The sequence below is a fragment of the Colias eurytheme genome, chromosome 24 (genome assembly GCF_061535395.1).
Source record: "Colias eurytheme isolate Ceu_HAF_F1 chromosome 24, ilColEury1 Martin Lab GWU primary, whole genome shotgun sequence".
Taxonomy (NCBI): Eukaryota; Metazoa; Arthropoda; class Insecta; order Lepidoptera; family Pieridae; genus Colias; species Colias eurytheme.
The window spans coordinates 7,476,013-7,491,296 of record NC_143003.1 but is presented as its reverse complement, the minus strand read 5'-3'; the positions used below and the strand labels follow the sequence as shown (position 1 = coordinate 7,491,296).

The following is a 15,284-nucleotide window of genomic DNA, read 5'->3' as shown; positions in this document are numbered from 1 at the left end:
AGAGCTATGGAAACGATACAATCATACATAAAAATTTTATGAAACCCAAAATGAAAGGTTTTTTCGAATAGTTGACTGAAGCCATAATCCATACCTTAGGACGTATTATTATTTAATATTTTTATTTTAATGACACATTACAGTAGAATCGCAATATGGATTATTTAACTTATCACGGTTAAAAAGAAGCTGCTTCCCAATGTGGCTATAGTTTTCTTGAATACGTAACGTAGGTACGAGATGGGTAGACGTCACATCCTAAACTATGAGGTAGTAAGTACTTACCCACTACGTAAAGGAACAAAGCAATTTTGACCAATTTGGTGGAACGCGCCTAGCATTCCCATTTAAGAACTGCGCTATGGATCGTAAATTGAACCATTATCGTATGCTAAAAATATTTGTAATTTACGGGCTAAAAATATTTGTCATTTTTAAACAATAGCATAAAATTTCAGAGAGTTCATTTGCCTAAGTTTGTTTGTTTGTATGTGTGAATACACATACAAATATAACAATGCGACGATGATGATGAAATAACTTATAACTATCGAAATGTCGTTGTGAACTACGTACTTTTGTTTTTTAAATATAGTCCTTTTAGATTAAAATAAATAAAGTTATTACAATTTAATTCACATTCTCTGCTTTCTTAAAGAATAACCCGTAAGAACGTAATCAGGCCCAAACTGCTGGACGCGGCGGGGCAATTCCCGGATGTTACAATTTATTATGATGCTATGATAAATATTTGTAATTTATGGAGCAAGGCCGATATGAATTGTTATTAATTGCTCTTTAATTTATGACTCGAAATAATTTGTGAGCTAATTTGAGAATTAATGAAGGCTACTTTTAAACATTTACACTAATCCCTATGTATTCTGGATGTTTATTGTTTTGATTTTTAAATTTAAACATGCGATTTTGAAACAGTCTTGTTGTCTAGGTAATATGCAATGATGATTTATGTGATTATATCTAATAGGTAGTTAATGTTTAAATTTTAATTGTGCTTAGTACCTACCTATAGGTTAAGATATTTTCAATTACAATCTCCAATTTACTATTTCGTTTCAAAAATATCACCAATTATTTCTGACACCCAAAAAGTAGGGTATTTAAAAAATCTCAAACTCGTCAATGTTATCTGAAACACGGGCAATAAATGTCCCTGTCAGTGCATGATGAATGATCTCTCCACACCGACTCGTGGATTAATTACAGCCGCGGAATGGGGGTCGCAAATGAATCACCCAATTTTTCAGACCTTTAGCCATGTACAATGTGGCAGCACATTAAATAAATAGGACGGTATCGCTCGAAATTTGATTAGTTCGCTTGGTAGGTTTGGAGGTGAAGTCAACTGAGTGGTAGCAAAAAGAATGTACCTACATGTTAGCAAATTATGAATATCAATATTAGTATAAAATTATTTTACTTGTTGAGATTCAAACCTGAACGATTATGGCACAAGGAACAGGAATAGAATTGAAATGCCATTTTTCCGATTAGCTAAAGTTAAAAATTCATTTATGGGTCAAGGTATACGCTTATACAATAGAATTCCTCACAATATTAAAGAGTTTAGTAGTTCTAAATTTAAAACTTACATAAAAAATGTACTAGTTCAGAGAGCGTACTACAGTATTCAGGAATATATGGACGATAAAGACCCATGGAGGGTTGTCGCGTAAAAACCACAGGACAGTTCTTTGGCATATTATGTAGTTAGATATAAGTTACATATTATGTAAATTTATTGACATTATTTTAAAAGAGCAACTATGGAGTTTCTTGCCGATTCTTCTCCATAGATACAGCTTTCCGAATCGGTGGTAAATGTTAAAAATACTATGTAATGACGATTCGAAAGTGCTACTAAATAGTAGTCTAATTGAATAAATGAATGTTTGAGTTTGAGTTTGAGTTTGAACTATATAGCACGAAATAAAATGTCAACGTTCAATGATGTCATATCAAAAAATATTCACGAGCTATCGCCATTGAATTGGACATTTACCTGCTCAGTACCGTCCACCATATTTGTTCTGACGTTACGAAATCGCGCCGAAGGGCATCGTTAATCACCCCTTAAATACATAAGCAGTAATTAATTAATGTAAATATTTTCAAACCGCCCCTCAACTGGGTCAACTTGGCCTTATTAAGTTGGAACAAGCGAATAATTATTTCAACAAAAGCAATGCATGGCCAACGAAGACGGTAACTTTTAAAATTAACTTTACGGCTATCTCCCGCTTTGTTATTTTGTCCAAAATACACAATGCTCAGTTCCTTATTTTATGGATGACCCTTTTTAACTTTTTATGTATTGTTTTTGTGATTTATTCGCCTGTACCCATGCTGCTTCTTTTGATCTTTATTTTCAGTAAATATTTTTTCTTATCTGTGCTGAAATTTACTGTGTTCTGTACACGAACCAATCGGTTAATAAACCTGACAAACCCAGTAGTTAGTTAGTTATTCTTTTTTAGGATTGTGGTTTCTATTCAGGTGAAAAATATTGTTTAAACATAGTTATTTCAATGACTTCAAATACCTAATATAATTATCCGAAGTATTATTATTTTGCCAAATGTCTGATTGTTATTTAAGAATAAAAAACACAGCATTGAAAATAACATTATTTCCCATCGAAATGCAAGGTTACATACCTACTTTAAAAGCGTCCCAGTATTCCACGGAATTGTTTCGATAGTTGCCCATTTCATTGTAAATGGTGTTTGGTATTTGCGGATAGTGTTGCACTAAGAAAATTAACTGTATCTGGCAAGCGGAATAGATGTACATACTACAAATTGTACGGATTTGTAGTACATAAATGACTTGTATTGCATTTTCTGACGATACGGTAGAACTTAGAAGCAGTTGGATTTAGGAAACTAATAATATCGTTTTAAGATTTATTTTTACAATTATTTCTAAATTGTGAGTCTGAGAATAGGTAGGTACTACATTCTTTTTTGTTGCTTCGGCGGGCCATCTATATAATTTTGGAACTAGAAAGCTTTTGTAATTCAGGAGAACAAGAAGACTTTTTTTATTGGAGGTTATTTTCAAGTTGCAAAACAAAATTTCAATTTATCTTCCAATCAAGATGTTGGTAGTATTTCAAGTCTTACATCAACAAATTCGAGTGTTACGTGTGCACTGTCGAAATTTCCTCTGTCAAGGATAGGAATGTAACGGTGGAATAATCAATATCTCGATGTTCAAGCAATCAGTGCTGGTGCCAAGTTTACACACGACGGACAAGTATTTACTAACTCGTAGATTATGGAATTATATGTGGAGCATTATTATTTTGATGCACCCTGTATGTGATGCTTTGTATAGACATATTTTTTTTTTAATTTTGCTAATTTAATGTTAAAATACGGATTGAACGAAATGGAAAGGAAAAGGAAAAACACTCGGCCTATTGTGCGAAGATGACACCAGAGGGTTTTAGGTGATTCCTTTTAGTCTTATTTCCAGTGAGGAAAAATAACAGAGCTGTAGCGCTATCTCTTTCCCACACTGGAAGTAATACTGCTTTAAGACATCATGGTTTACTCCTGCATCGGATTTTAGATGCAAATTTTAATACTGATTTTATAGAACAACTAATTAAAAGTCTTGGTGAACTTTGAAGTTTTTATAAAATATTATCAAGAAAAACTTTCAATGAGAGTTGTGCTTTCGAGTGAATGACTGCATGAGGAATGTTTTCAACCCCGACTATACTAATGTTGCCTGAAGAAATCTCATCTCTAGACTTGAATTATATCTAAAAATAAATATGTAGTTACTTCGACTTCTTATACTTAAGTTCCACGAGCAATTCTTGTGCACGTGGATCCTTCAAACAGCTTGTAATGCCTGCTAGATTTCTCTGTGAACTACAAAAAATATTGTGACCTAGTTTTGAGGGTACGAGTATTCTTATTATAGAACTTAGTATTTATTTATTGTATTAGAACAACTTAAAAATATATTTTTCCTGTTACATAAATAGATGTCTCGATAAATAATAGAAAATGTTCTATTAATTGGACTTTATTCAATAACAATAGGTTATTCGATTGTTACTTTAATTTGATTTCGAGAATGAGATAATTTTATTTTTTCTTAAAAGCAAAAAACACAGTAATAGTGAAACTATTTTCATCAGATTATTTATACTTACACTAATAATCCGTGAACTCTTAGCTGTTGTGCTAAAATATTTTTCCAGACATGTCGTAATTAGTGAGGCGAAAGATAGCGAAAACACTTAATTATCTTCAGGTCAGGGTGGTGAACATTTTCAGAGGGTAGACACGTTTCGTATTACTTACGAAATTGGTGATTTTCCTTGGTTCAATACAAGTGCAAAATATGCTTTTCGTGTGAATGAATTTAGTGTTGATAAATTGTGTGTGGTCTGGTTGAAATGTTGGCTTATCCTGTTTTAATTTGATATAGTATTTAAAAGAGGAAAATTTGTCGTAGGCACTAATATCAGATAATTGCTTTTGTGTTGTAAAATATTTGTTAATTTAAACAGTTAAAATACCTATATTTATTCATGTAAAATATATTTTAACTATTTAAACTTTTTGTGCAAAGTATCTATTAAATAGTAGGTAGTTAAAATAATTATTTAGTATAGGCACAAATATATACTTGCAAAATACTAAGTAAAAGACGATAACGAGCTATTTAAATGGAAGATAGCGAATGAAAAGTTATTGGAAGTAGCAACAAACCCAATGATTCTAGAACATTACAATATCAGAAGAGTTGTAAAACATTGAATTATTCCAATGTTTCACAGAATTCAACATCTACACTTCAAATCAATTTAAAACAGAAATTTACTAGTTTTGGGAATAATATTAAACATATTGTCGAAGCTGCCAATCTCTCATGACTCATTTATTTCACTTTGTAACTTGGCTATTAACTACACGAACGTGCTATTGTTACGTAACATTTTAAACAAAAAAACATAATAAATAGCTACCATTTACGGCAAAATGTACCTATAACTTGTGAGGAATAAAAGCTAAATATTTTTATATATTTTGATTATTATAATATGGTTTTGCCATTGCAATTGGGACCACCTTGGAAATTTAGCTGATAAATATGTACCATTTAATAAATCGCAGAATTTAATACCTGAAAAAATAATATCTAAAACTATAATAAATATGAATCATATTCATGGAATATCTTAACATTTACACCAATTCCTTATTCTACCTATTTGAAAAATGAACAAATCCTGTAAATGAAAAAAATATGTACTTTATTGATTTAGGCCTCGCAAAAATACTCGGAGAAAAGGGCAAGTTCATTATTTAAGCATTGCCGAGGCTCGCTTCTTGCGATATTGTAATTCAACAAAAACATTTCAATACCCATGTTGCTCATATTTTCGGATATTCCTGTGTACAAAAGAAATGAAAATTGAGAAGCGTCATTCCTTTTACGATCCCCGTATCTTTTGGCAGAGGCGTATCATTTTCAGACGCGATTAGGAGCAAAGATACAGGCCGAGGCTCGCTTTCGGCAGATTAAATCGCTGCAGCAACCTTAAATGGACTGAAAATAATGTTTAATATATTTTATAGCTCGAAATATCAAAGCGAAATAGAAGGTTTGAATTCTGGAGTATTGGAACCGAATCTCGGAAGTCTTTTGATTCATTGTAATCGTCTCGAGGAGATTTCTGGCTATAAACTCTTAACTAAGGGAAATATCGAATGTTCTTCTATAAATAATTGCAAGAGGAAAACAGTTTGAAGAACATGCACACTCGGGTTTTATTGCAGAAAGGTAGGTCGGTTGCGTAATGCTCACCGAAGGTTACTAGCCCACACGGTGTCGCCTTTCAAACTACGTCGAGTGTTAAAGGTTTTCAATGAACTATAACTAAAGCTGAAAGATCCGGCCGGTTAAAACTTTTGACGCGACAGTAAAGGATTACGTCCGTACGGTACGCAAGTAGTACGCTGGGGTCGCGTGCCGCGATGACGTCCGCCCCACGATGCTATCGAAGGCCCATCGATTGTTCGCGATGGGATTAGGCCGTTACTCGTGAGCGGAAATGCAGGAAGTGCAGGATAATTCGACGGTAACCTTGATGCAGATGCTGAACCGCGTCTGCCCGGGCCGACGTTCGATTTTCACTTGGAGCATCAGAGCACCCCTCTCGCCCGGGTGGGCGTGGTCTGCGCGCCGGTCAATAGCACGGCATCGCGCGTCTCGCTCCGGCCGCCGCCCGCGGCCGCGCCGCCTCTCGCTCGCGCGAGGGATGATTGAAACGTCTGATGCCGCAGGCGCCCCCTGCCCCCTCTCGCCAAGGACGTTCAGTGAATCCGTCCCTCTCTGCCGATAGCACGTGTCCCCGTTACTATTTCATAATATGTGTGACCCCCTGGTGCCGCGCGAAAATTCACAAGCAATTATGACTCAAGTGTCTGACGAATTAGGTGACAAATTAGTCGCGTGAACGGATAGCGACCGAGAGCGATGTACGCGGCGCTCTAGTGGACGATCATGTGTGCATGTGGAGTGATATGGAGATAAGGGACGGCCCGCGGAACGCCACTCGTTTTCCGTCCTCTCTCTTCCCCTGCACTCGACGCATCTTCAGGTATGCCAACATCGCTTCAAACGAAATTTTGCTAAAGACCCCCGAGTGCTCTCCGAGCCGACGTGCGAGCTGGATAAGCAACCTTTTCGGTTCAATTATGAGTACGAGTGTTCTTTTATGTTCGCTACTTGGAAATTGTTGTGCTATGACGGTTTTAATTGCCTACTTATTAAAGTTGAGCCGTTGAAAATGAATTAGTTAATCATAATTATAGCCATTTATGAGTGTCGGCGTAGTACGCTAGTGGGTACATCATCACGTAACAGCAGTTGGGTGTCACGAGCGAACGTAGTAGTAACGTCGACTCATAAATATTCAGTCTTTATAGGGTGTGTCGGTCGGATCTAGGTTTTTGGCCCAAAAATGCGGCATCGCCGTCCCAGTTACAAATTGCCATGGCAGAAATGTCACTGCAGCATCATTATATTACCATAGACGGCGCCGGGTCGTCGCCAGTTGTCTAGACGCGAAATAATTATACATCGCGCCAAGAGAGGCAGGCTGACTCACCCCGAATTCGACACAGCATCGATTCTACTCAAGAAGTAAGGTCACAGTAATCGAATACGGCCTGCTCGCTCTGAAAGCCTCAACTCGATACTTTTTCATCGAGTATTGATTACTGTATGTTGTTCCATAAATGCGTACGACAATACGTTTTATATTGGAATCGTAACCGACTAGCCGGATTCGTGTTTGGTAATTCGGGGTTGTTAAAATGTAGTGGTAGGTCAGTTGAATTTCGTCGTATGAAGTTTCAACTTGAGTATTCGAAAAGGTTCGCCTTTATGCAACCATTAAAGAAAGCGGTGCGCAAACCTTTTGTCGGCACGTTATAGATGGTCTCGAAGGCTGGCAACATTGATCAAGTATCGGCTTATTTCATAAATAGCTGAGTTGCCATGTGCCGGTTGCGTAACGCCGCCGATATTTTAATTCAGTTTGATACGAGTTTCCGCTTTCAGATAATGTGCATCGTATATATGAAGTGTATTGTTGTGTAGTGTTGTGGTGCATTAATGAGATTAGCATACCTTGCTTGTGTAACAGTAATGCTTTGAATTACTTGATGGAATTACGGTTGTGAGTATTCAATCGCTTCATAGTTATTTGATTTAAAAATTTAGTACTTATTTTTATTGGTATTGTTTTGTTATTTTTATTAACAGTTTATTCAAGAGGTTACCCATCAATAATCTGGCCATGCCTTGTTTAACCATCTTATTATTTACTCAAATTGTACTATGTTTTATACGAGTGGAACGCTAGGTTAGTTTTCCAGTTACTCGGGTTCAGTCGATAGCGTAGCGTACGATTACGTAATTCTCTATTATCGAGCCATGTTTCTGATTATTATTTTTTGTAAACAGTCCTTTTTGTGAATTTCAGTAGTATATACATAATCTTATATATAAAAATGAATCGCAAAATGTGTTGGTAAGCGCATAACTCGAGAACGGCCGAACCGATTTCGATAATTCTTTTTTTATTATATTCCTTGAAGTACGAGGATGGTTTTTATGTAGAGAAAATGTTAATAATTAATATGTACCACGGGCGAAGCCGGGGCGGACCGCTAGTATGATTATAAAACATAACTTTCTTGCAGGGAAATTTTAGTCCGCTAACAAAAGTACTTTGTGCTAAATTTGCAAACCTTCAGTGCTAATATAAGGGTGTGTTTCTTAATTGTGAAGTCCGTAGTAGGTACCCAACGTAACCTAGATAGTAAATTTTCTGTCTCTCTCTTTCCTTTTACATGAAATGAGATGGAATTCGTTCACTTGAATTTGGGTACGAATTCATTCTTCATTAAGTACCTATAATAGTTTTATAAAAGAAATTAAGAGATGCTTCGATGAAAATACCACTAGGTACCACCTTCTTAAAATATATTTCCTAAATCATCAGTATCATCATAATCGGGCCAGTTGTTTAGTAGTAATATACAACCAAGTTCTCCTTACAAAGTATAGATCGTATAAACTGATTAGGTCACGCAGCAGTGAGCTAAGGCTTCTAATGCATGGCTCGTAAAACATCTGGTTAATTCCGACCCCCACTGGTTATAGTGTTGATAGGGCTGAAAACTGACGTTCCGTTCTACTGTTCTATCTGTTTACTGTTTAATAGTAATTTTGTAATTATAATGAACATATCGAACCGTTGATTATATTAAGCATTTAAATTGGTAATTTTTTATACATGTTGGTTCATTAATTCAAATCAATTGAATTAGGTAGGTGCTAAAAAAATACTTTAAAGTTCTTTCAGTAGGTACCTATCTATGCTACATATTAATTTAGTCATAGTTTCGCCTTTTCGGGACAGTATTGTTTCAAAACCTAGGTATATATGTTTATATCGTTTAAATTCATCTGACGTTATTAAAAACAACAGAAATATGAAACTCATTATCAAGAGCTAAAATTATTAATAATTCACACACATACTTAAACATTGAATACATTACTACGTTTACGATAGTACGATTAATATAATAACCAATCATATAGTGAAAATTAACTACAGTCGAGTCTTGGGCGCCAGATTGCGGCGCGGCATGCGTCGCGGAAGCGATGTTGAACGCCCACAAAATCAGTCCCCATTAAAATGATAATTTGATGAACTGCATTATTGTATGACTAGCTGTTGCCCGCGACTTCGTCCGCGATTCGGTCGTTTTTCGTCATTCGTCGTTTAAAAAAAATACGTGACACTTTATTTTTGAATGTTCTTAATTGTCTCTTATAAAATTTAACTACATTAAAATTGAATACTCTGATAAGAAAATCTTAAAATCATCGAAAATCATAGACATCGAATATCTGAGGAAAACATGAATGAATGTGATTTAAATTCTACATTTCTTAGTAATTAAAATAATAATCTAAATTAAATGTAGATTAACAGTTTGAGCGCGCCATTATAGAATATGTACCTAAGTAATAAATTACGTTAGTTTAGATAGTAACTTTACTAAAAACACGATGACTTTCTTTCGCGCTCGGTACCACAAACTAAACATGTTTGTGGTACGTGGCCCGCGTCACTTTACCCCCCACGAGTTCCCCTCCGTTGCTATGCGAAAATACATTCGTCGCCCTACTGTAGGAAAAATTGTAATACTGTGGCCTGGGCGTTATAACACGCTCAGGGAATTCCTGAGTGCTGATAGACTTCCGTCTATCGGCATTTATACCAATTTTATATTAATATCACCATCTTGAGGAAAAGCTTCTAATGTCGATTTAAAACGCATATATACGGATTAACCTGATGAATTAACATGTTCTAAAATTGTGAAATGAGTTCAGTTTTAAATTCGAGAAATATTGATTTCTTGTATTCGATTATTCGTCGTAGTCGAATACAAAATATATTTAAAGAAACTTAGGTTGGCCTTCAGGCAAAAGGGATCCTATCAAATGATAAACTTGACCTTGTATCTTAAAAGTAAGAATGAAAGGAGCATCTGATAATTGTTGAGCACCAAAGGATCATTTAAAACGCAATACTATAAGAGCTAATATTGTCTAAGAACTGTTTAGATTGCACATGTTCCTCTAAAACTTAAAAGTAGTGATTTCAAAGGTTCCGGCGTATCTTCAAACGAAAGCCGACTCCTTACTCCACTTTAAAGCATTACAAAAAGAACATACTACGTTAATATCGCCTATACAGAAGATGATCTGTAATCAATTGTGAGGTTATAAGCAAACCCACTTTTATATTATTTTGTCGGACCACACCACCGAATTTGTAGATTGATCTTCTATGTTTACAGTTTACCTCTAAGTCATTAAGACTGTGTCGAAATCTGTCTGCAGTAAGACGGGCCTCTCGCTATTCGTCCGTTTAAAGAGACCAATAGTTTCAATTCTTAATCTTTCATTAAACAAACTTATTAATCGTTCTTGTCTCAAATAATGGTAATATTCGCGTCCCTACTCTAGTCATTGCTCATGTTCATCTTCGAGAGATCGAATAATATTATGGTGCACCCTATTATTTGTCAAACGGTCTTCATATTGAGTAAAAGTTTCAGAATTCTCGAGATAAAATATGACGATCGTGATCAGCTGTGAGACGTAATTCCCTCTCAGTGAGGGTTTCGGTCTCACGGGATAGTACAATATGCCATTTGCGATCAGCTGTGAGACGTTATATATACCCTCTCAGTGAAGGTTTCGGTCTCACAGGATAGTATATGCCGTTCGCGGTCAGCTGTGAGCCGCAATTCTCGTTGTGAAGCGGTTTCAGGTTCGGCATAACACATGTTGTTTTCGGTCAATAGTAAGCCTCTTATCTCTAACGATCCTTGAGAACTCTTATTTCTCATTTTCTTAACTTTGCTCGAATTTCGATATATAAAGATTTTTTAGGTGGCACTGATGCGGGTGAATAAAAATTAAGTTAAAACGGACTAAGAGTGTTATAATCTCAATCATCATCATCAATACATATAATAAAATTGTGGAAAAGTGATGTCTGTACAATTAAAATATGTAGAAAAAAATTTGCAGGTGTTATTATTATCGAGAAATCGAGAGAAACCATTTTTTTCTCTTAAAAGCTCCCCCCCTCGCACTTCCCGAACTCCGATTGACCGTAATTTATTTTTCCTTACATTTTTATCATATCCTTTTCTAATGGGTTTCATCCTACTGCGATTTTTTTTTGTTTCAAAAATTATCTACCCTGGTGTATAGGTAAATTTTCCACATAAAATGTCCTTTAAATTATGTCGTATTATATTTTTAACCCCCGACGCAAAAAGACTGGTGTTATGTGTTTGACCGCTATGTATTTCTGTGTGTGTGTGTGTGTCTGTCTATGGCACCGTAGCTGGCTAACAGGTAAACCGAATTAGATGCGGTTTTTTTTGTTAGGCAGAATATTTTCCGACGCTGGTTCTTAGATAAAGTGTATCAAAATTGGTTCATCCACTTATTATACCTACATAGGGGTAAAAGTGGGAATGAAAAAAATGAAAGTTATAATTTATTTTTAAAGATCGTCGGGAAGTTTATGAAATTATTTATTCCTTTTTCTATACACTTTTCTTCGTCTCAACGGTTTAGTTACGTGCTCTCTCTCTCTTCAGCCTTTAGTTACGTGCGTGAGACAGGAAAGATCTAATTTGGATTTGTTTCTGGATTTGATAAAAACTGAGTATCGATTAAGCTGATCAGTGGCTACTGGCTACACCATAGATTATTAAAAACATCCGTTTAAGAAAGGAAGGAAATAGAATTTGCTCCTCTCCCCCCCTGGTTCCTAAAAAATAATATGACATAATTTAAAAGAAATTTTACGTAGAATTAGTTAGGCATTTCTTTTTTGATTTTCGATATTATATACTAATCATAATTTTTAATTACAATAATATGTATCTAGTAACTATTTGGTATAGGTTAGGCATTTCATTTCTTGATTTAGAAATTAAAGACTTTTTAACGGATTTTAAACGCGATTTATTCATTCTATTATTTTCCCGACGTTTCGAACACTTTACAGCGAGCGTGGTCACGGGGAGACTGGTTTAAAATCCGTTAAAAAGTCTTTAATTTCTAAATGTATAATACTCGCGTAAAATCAAACATCAGAAAATACTATTTCTTGATTTTCTTTAATAATTTGGTACGTAAGTTTTTTAGCTCAGTTTAGTAAGAAATTTTAATAACAATTCTTTTAATTATTTATGGTAGTACAACAGTACAGTATGGTTGTACGTATTTACTCAATAATTGTATGTTAAGTAGTAATTCAGCATGGGCGTAGCCACGGTGGGGCTGGGTGGGGCGCTTACCCTGGCTTTGATCTGGTAGGTACTAATTGTGAAGGGGAGTGGGCGTGGGCGTGGGATTAGGGCTGAACGTGGCATATGGCGTGGTAGTGCGAGTGGGCGCGGGAGTGGGAGCATGAAAATAAAAATGATTTTTTATTGTTGCCCCACCCTGAGCCCATGGTCATAGGTCCCATAGTCACTATTCCACGCGAACGAAGTCGCGGGGACAGCTAGTAGACAAATATAATCAGAAAGCTTTGAACTCCTAAGCTCAACCATAAAAGATAGACATTTATGATGTCGGGAGATATTTTTTATATAATATGGAGAACATTTCTTTCATACTTGATTTCTGTGTAGCTTTAACCATTAAGATACACGCATTAAGAACGCACACGCGACGAAAGCTTAAAAATGGAGTTGCTGCTCTGCTCACGAATATGAAAAATAATTGTACCAAGTTTCGTTTAAATCCGTCGAGTAGTTTTTGTTTCTATAACGGTTATACAGACAGACAGACGGACAAACATTTTTGACGTCGATGTCGATCTCTAATCACCTCGTGATAGTTATTTAGGAAATATATTTCATGTGCAGAATTGACCTCTACAGATTTAATATAAGTAGGTATACATATATTTAGATTCCAATTTCCATGTAACGTTAAATTCGACTATACAATAACTAACAGACAACGCAGGTTACTCTCGTTTCCGTAAGTTGAGGCGGCTACATATTCGGTCCTAATAACATGACTTTTTGTGAACGAAACGACAGCGCGGTTTAATTCGATGGCAACACCATCAGAAAAAAGGAAATATTTTTAACTTTGAAAAAATATTATGATTTACACTATTAATACTATTTTAACATTAACACAAAATATAAGACTGTGAGTGTGTAAAAATAAATCCAGCTAGTTTCACATCACACTTATGTTTATAATTAGGTATACGACATGAAAATATATTAATTACCAAGCAATAATCATACAGATAAATACTGAACAAAAGTATTAACAGTCAAAGTATATTTTTACTAACAACATGTAAATGATGAAGGAATAATAATTATCAACGAACTAACCTTTTTGTATTAGAGTCCCGCCTCGTGATCGAATTATTAAAACACGAAGATTTTTAAAAATGTAACCAATGAACACAATCAATATTAGATTAACTGTAATGGTGTCTAGTTTGACTTAAAATAATATACATCTACCCTCACTTTTAAAAATGTAGTATATTCACACGAATTATATAAGCGCACCTTATAGGGAAGGGAAGATTTATTATGGGTTAAAGAGTTAAATAAATAAATAACATAATTATATTTAAATTATTAATTTTTAACATTGTGTTCAGTAGTGATAACATGTAAATTGATTTGATTTTTACGAAATCTCATAGATGGCGCTGAATCAAATTTGTCTTTATAGTACTAAGATTCATTAAACAGTTTCTCTGCCCAAATTACGTAAATGACGTAGTTTTTATAGTGTAAAGCTAGATAATAGCATGGCTTACTCAAAAACAACATTTAAACATGAGTCTTTAGATTGTACGCTGTCGTAGTACACGGAATACGTAAGAAAAGTAAAGGTTCACAGCTCCTCCCCCGGAGGTGATAGCATGATAATATGTTTAAAAAAACCTCACACGACCTGTTAGTAATATTCATGCAAAATTTGAAGTCAATCTATGCAGTACTTTTCGAGATTAGCTCGGACAAACATACAGACAAACAGACAAACAGACAAACAGACAAACAGACAAAAATTCTAAAAACTATATTTTTGGCTTCTATATCGATTATAGATCATGGATTATGTATTCTTTTAAAAAAATATTCAATGTACAGTTTTGACTTTCCTACGATTTTATTATATGTATAGATAATTCTGTAAGCGGTTTCAGTGATAATTTTGTCAGATTTACGTGTTATCGTTGCATATTATGTGCATGGCCTATTGTTAAAATTTTGGCTAGTACTAGCTTGCGTAGAATGTTGATTGTTGGACAAATCGTAATTTGTATCTTACTTTACTATATCGGTTGTTTTGTAAAACATATAGGTTTAATAGGTTTTACGTTTATTTTAGAAATTGCAATGTCAAGTGCTATAAATTCTTGTAGATATTTTAAGCACGTTTTGGTTATTTTTGTGGTGGATGAAATAAAGTTAAATATTACCTACTATATTTTAAAAGTGTTGAATTTAAAAACTTACTAAATTTTGAACACATATAAGAAAAAATGAAACGTGCGAAAACAAAAAATTATCAGCAAAAGACCTGGACCGATCGCTGAAAATTATTACAATGTGTGTGTATTTTTAAATAACACGTTGGGAACAGTGAAATCAGCATTAGGTACCAGGGAATAATAGTTGTGTGAATCACATCCCAGTAACGATAAATATAGCTTGCACGTAAAGATAATTAAATAATGAATAATTATTGTGGAGCGGAAAATAGTGTGACGTCATGTTTTTACTCCATTACGCACAATTATAAATTTATGTATAGTTTGTTGCAAAAGTGATGGACAATTTTTTGGGATTTGTATGTATTAAGTTGTTCATATTGTAATCAGGATGTTAAATAGATTTCATTAATAGTAGATACTTAGTACCTATTGTTCATAAAAAAGTATGTTGATATGTGTGCATGATGTTTTGATGACGTAATAGCTACTTTGTAAAAAGTATATGTGACACCTGCACACTTATGAACTTTTATATCTGAAGTTTCAGGCGACAACGTTACGTAACTCATATCATTACATAACCAAAAATTATCTCTCGGCTTATAAAAAAAAAATATAATAATAAAACTGAAACCCG

General features: G+C 34.6%; 1 protein-coding gene across 9 annotated transcripts in view; it reads left to right on the top strand.

Moving 5' to 3' along the window:
- The window catches only part of PMCA (plasma membrane calcium-transporting ATPase 3), a 126,064-nt gene that overhangs the window by 50,568 nt on the left and 60,212 nt on the right, over positions 1–15,284 (top strand). Inside the window, exon 1 of one of the 9 annotated variants that reach the window (XM_090115777.1) lies at positions 6,404–6,649. The exons of the other annotated variants lie outside the window; for them this stretch is intronic. The gene's annotated coding sequence lies outside the window, so the exon portion shown is untranslated. Of the gene's footprint in view, positions 1–6,403; positions 6,650–15,284 lie in introns of those variants that run through there. 9 annotated transcript variants of the gene reach the window in all.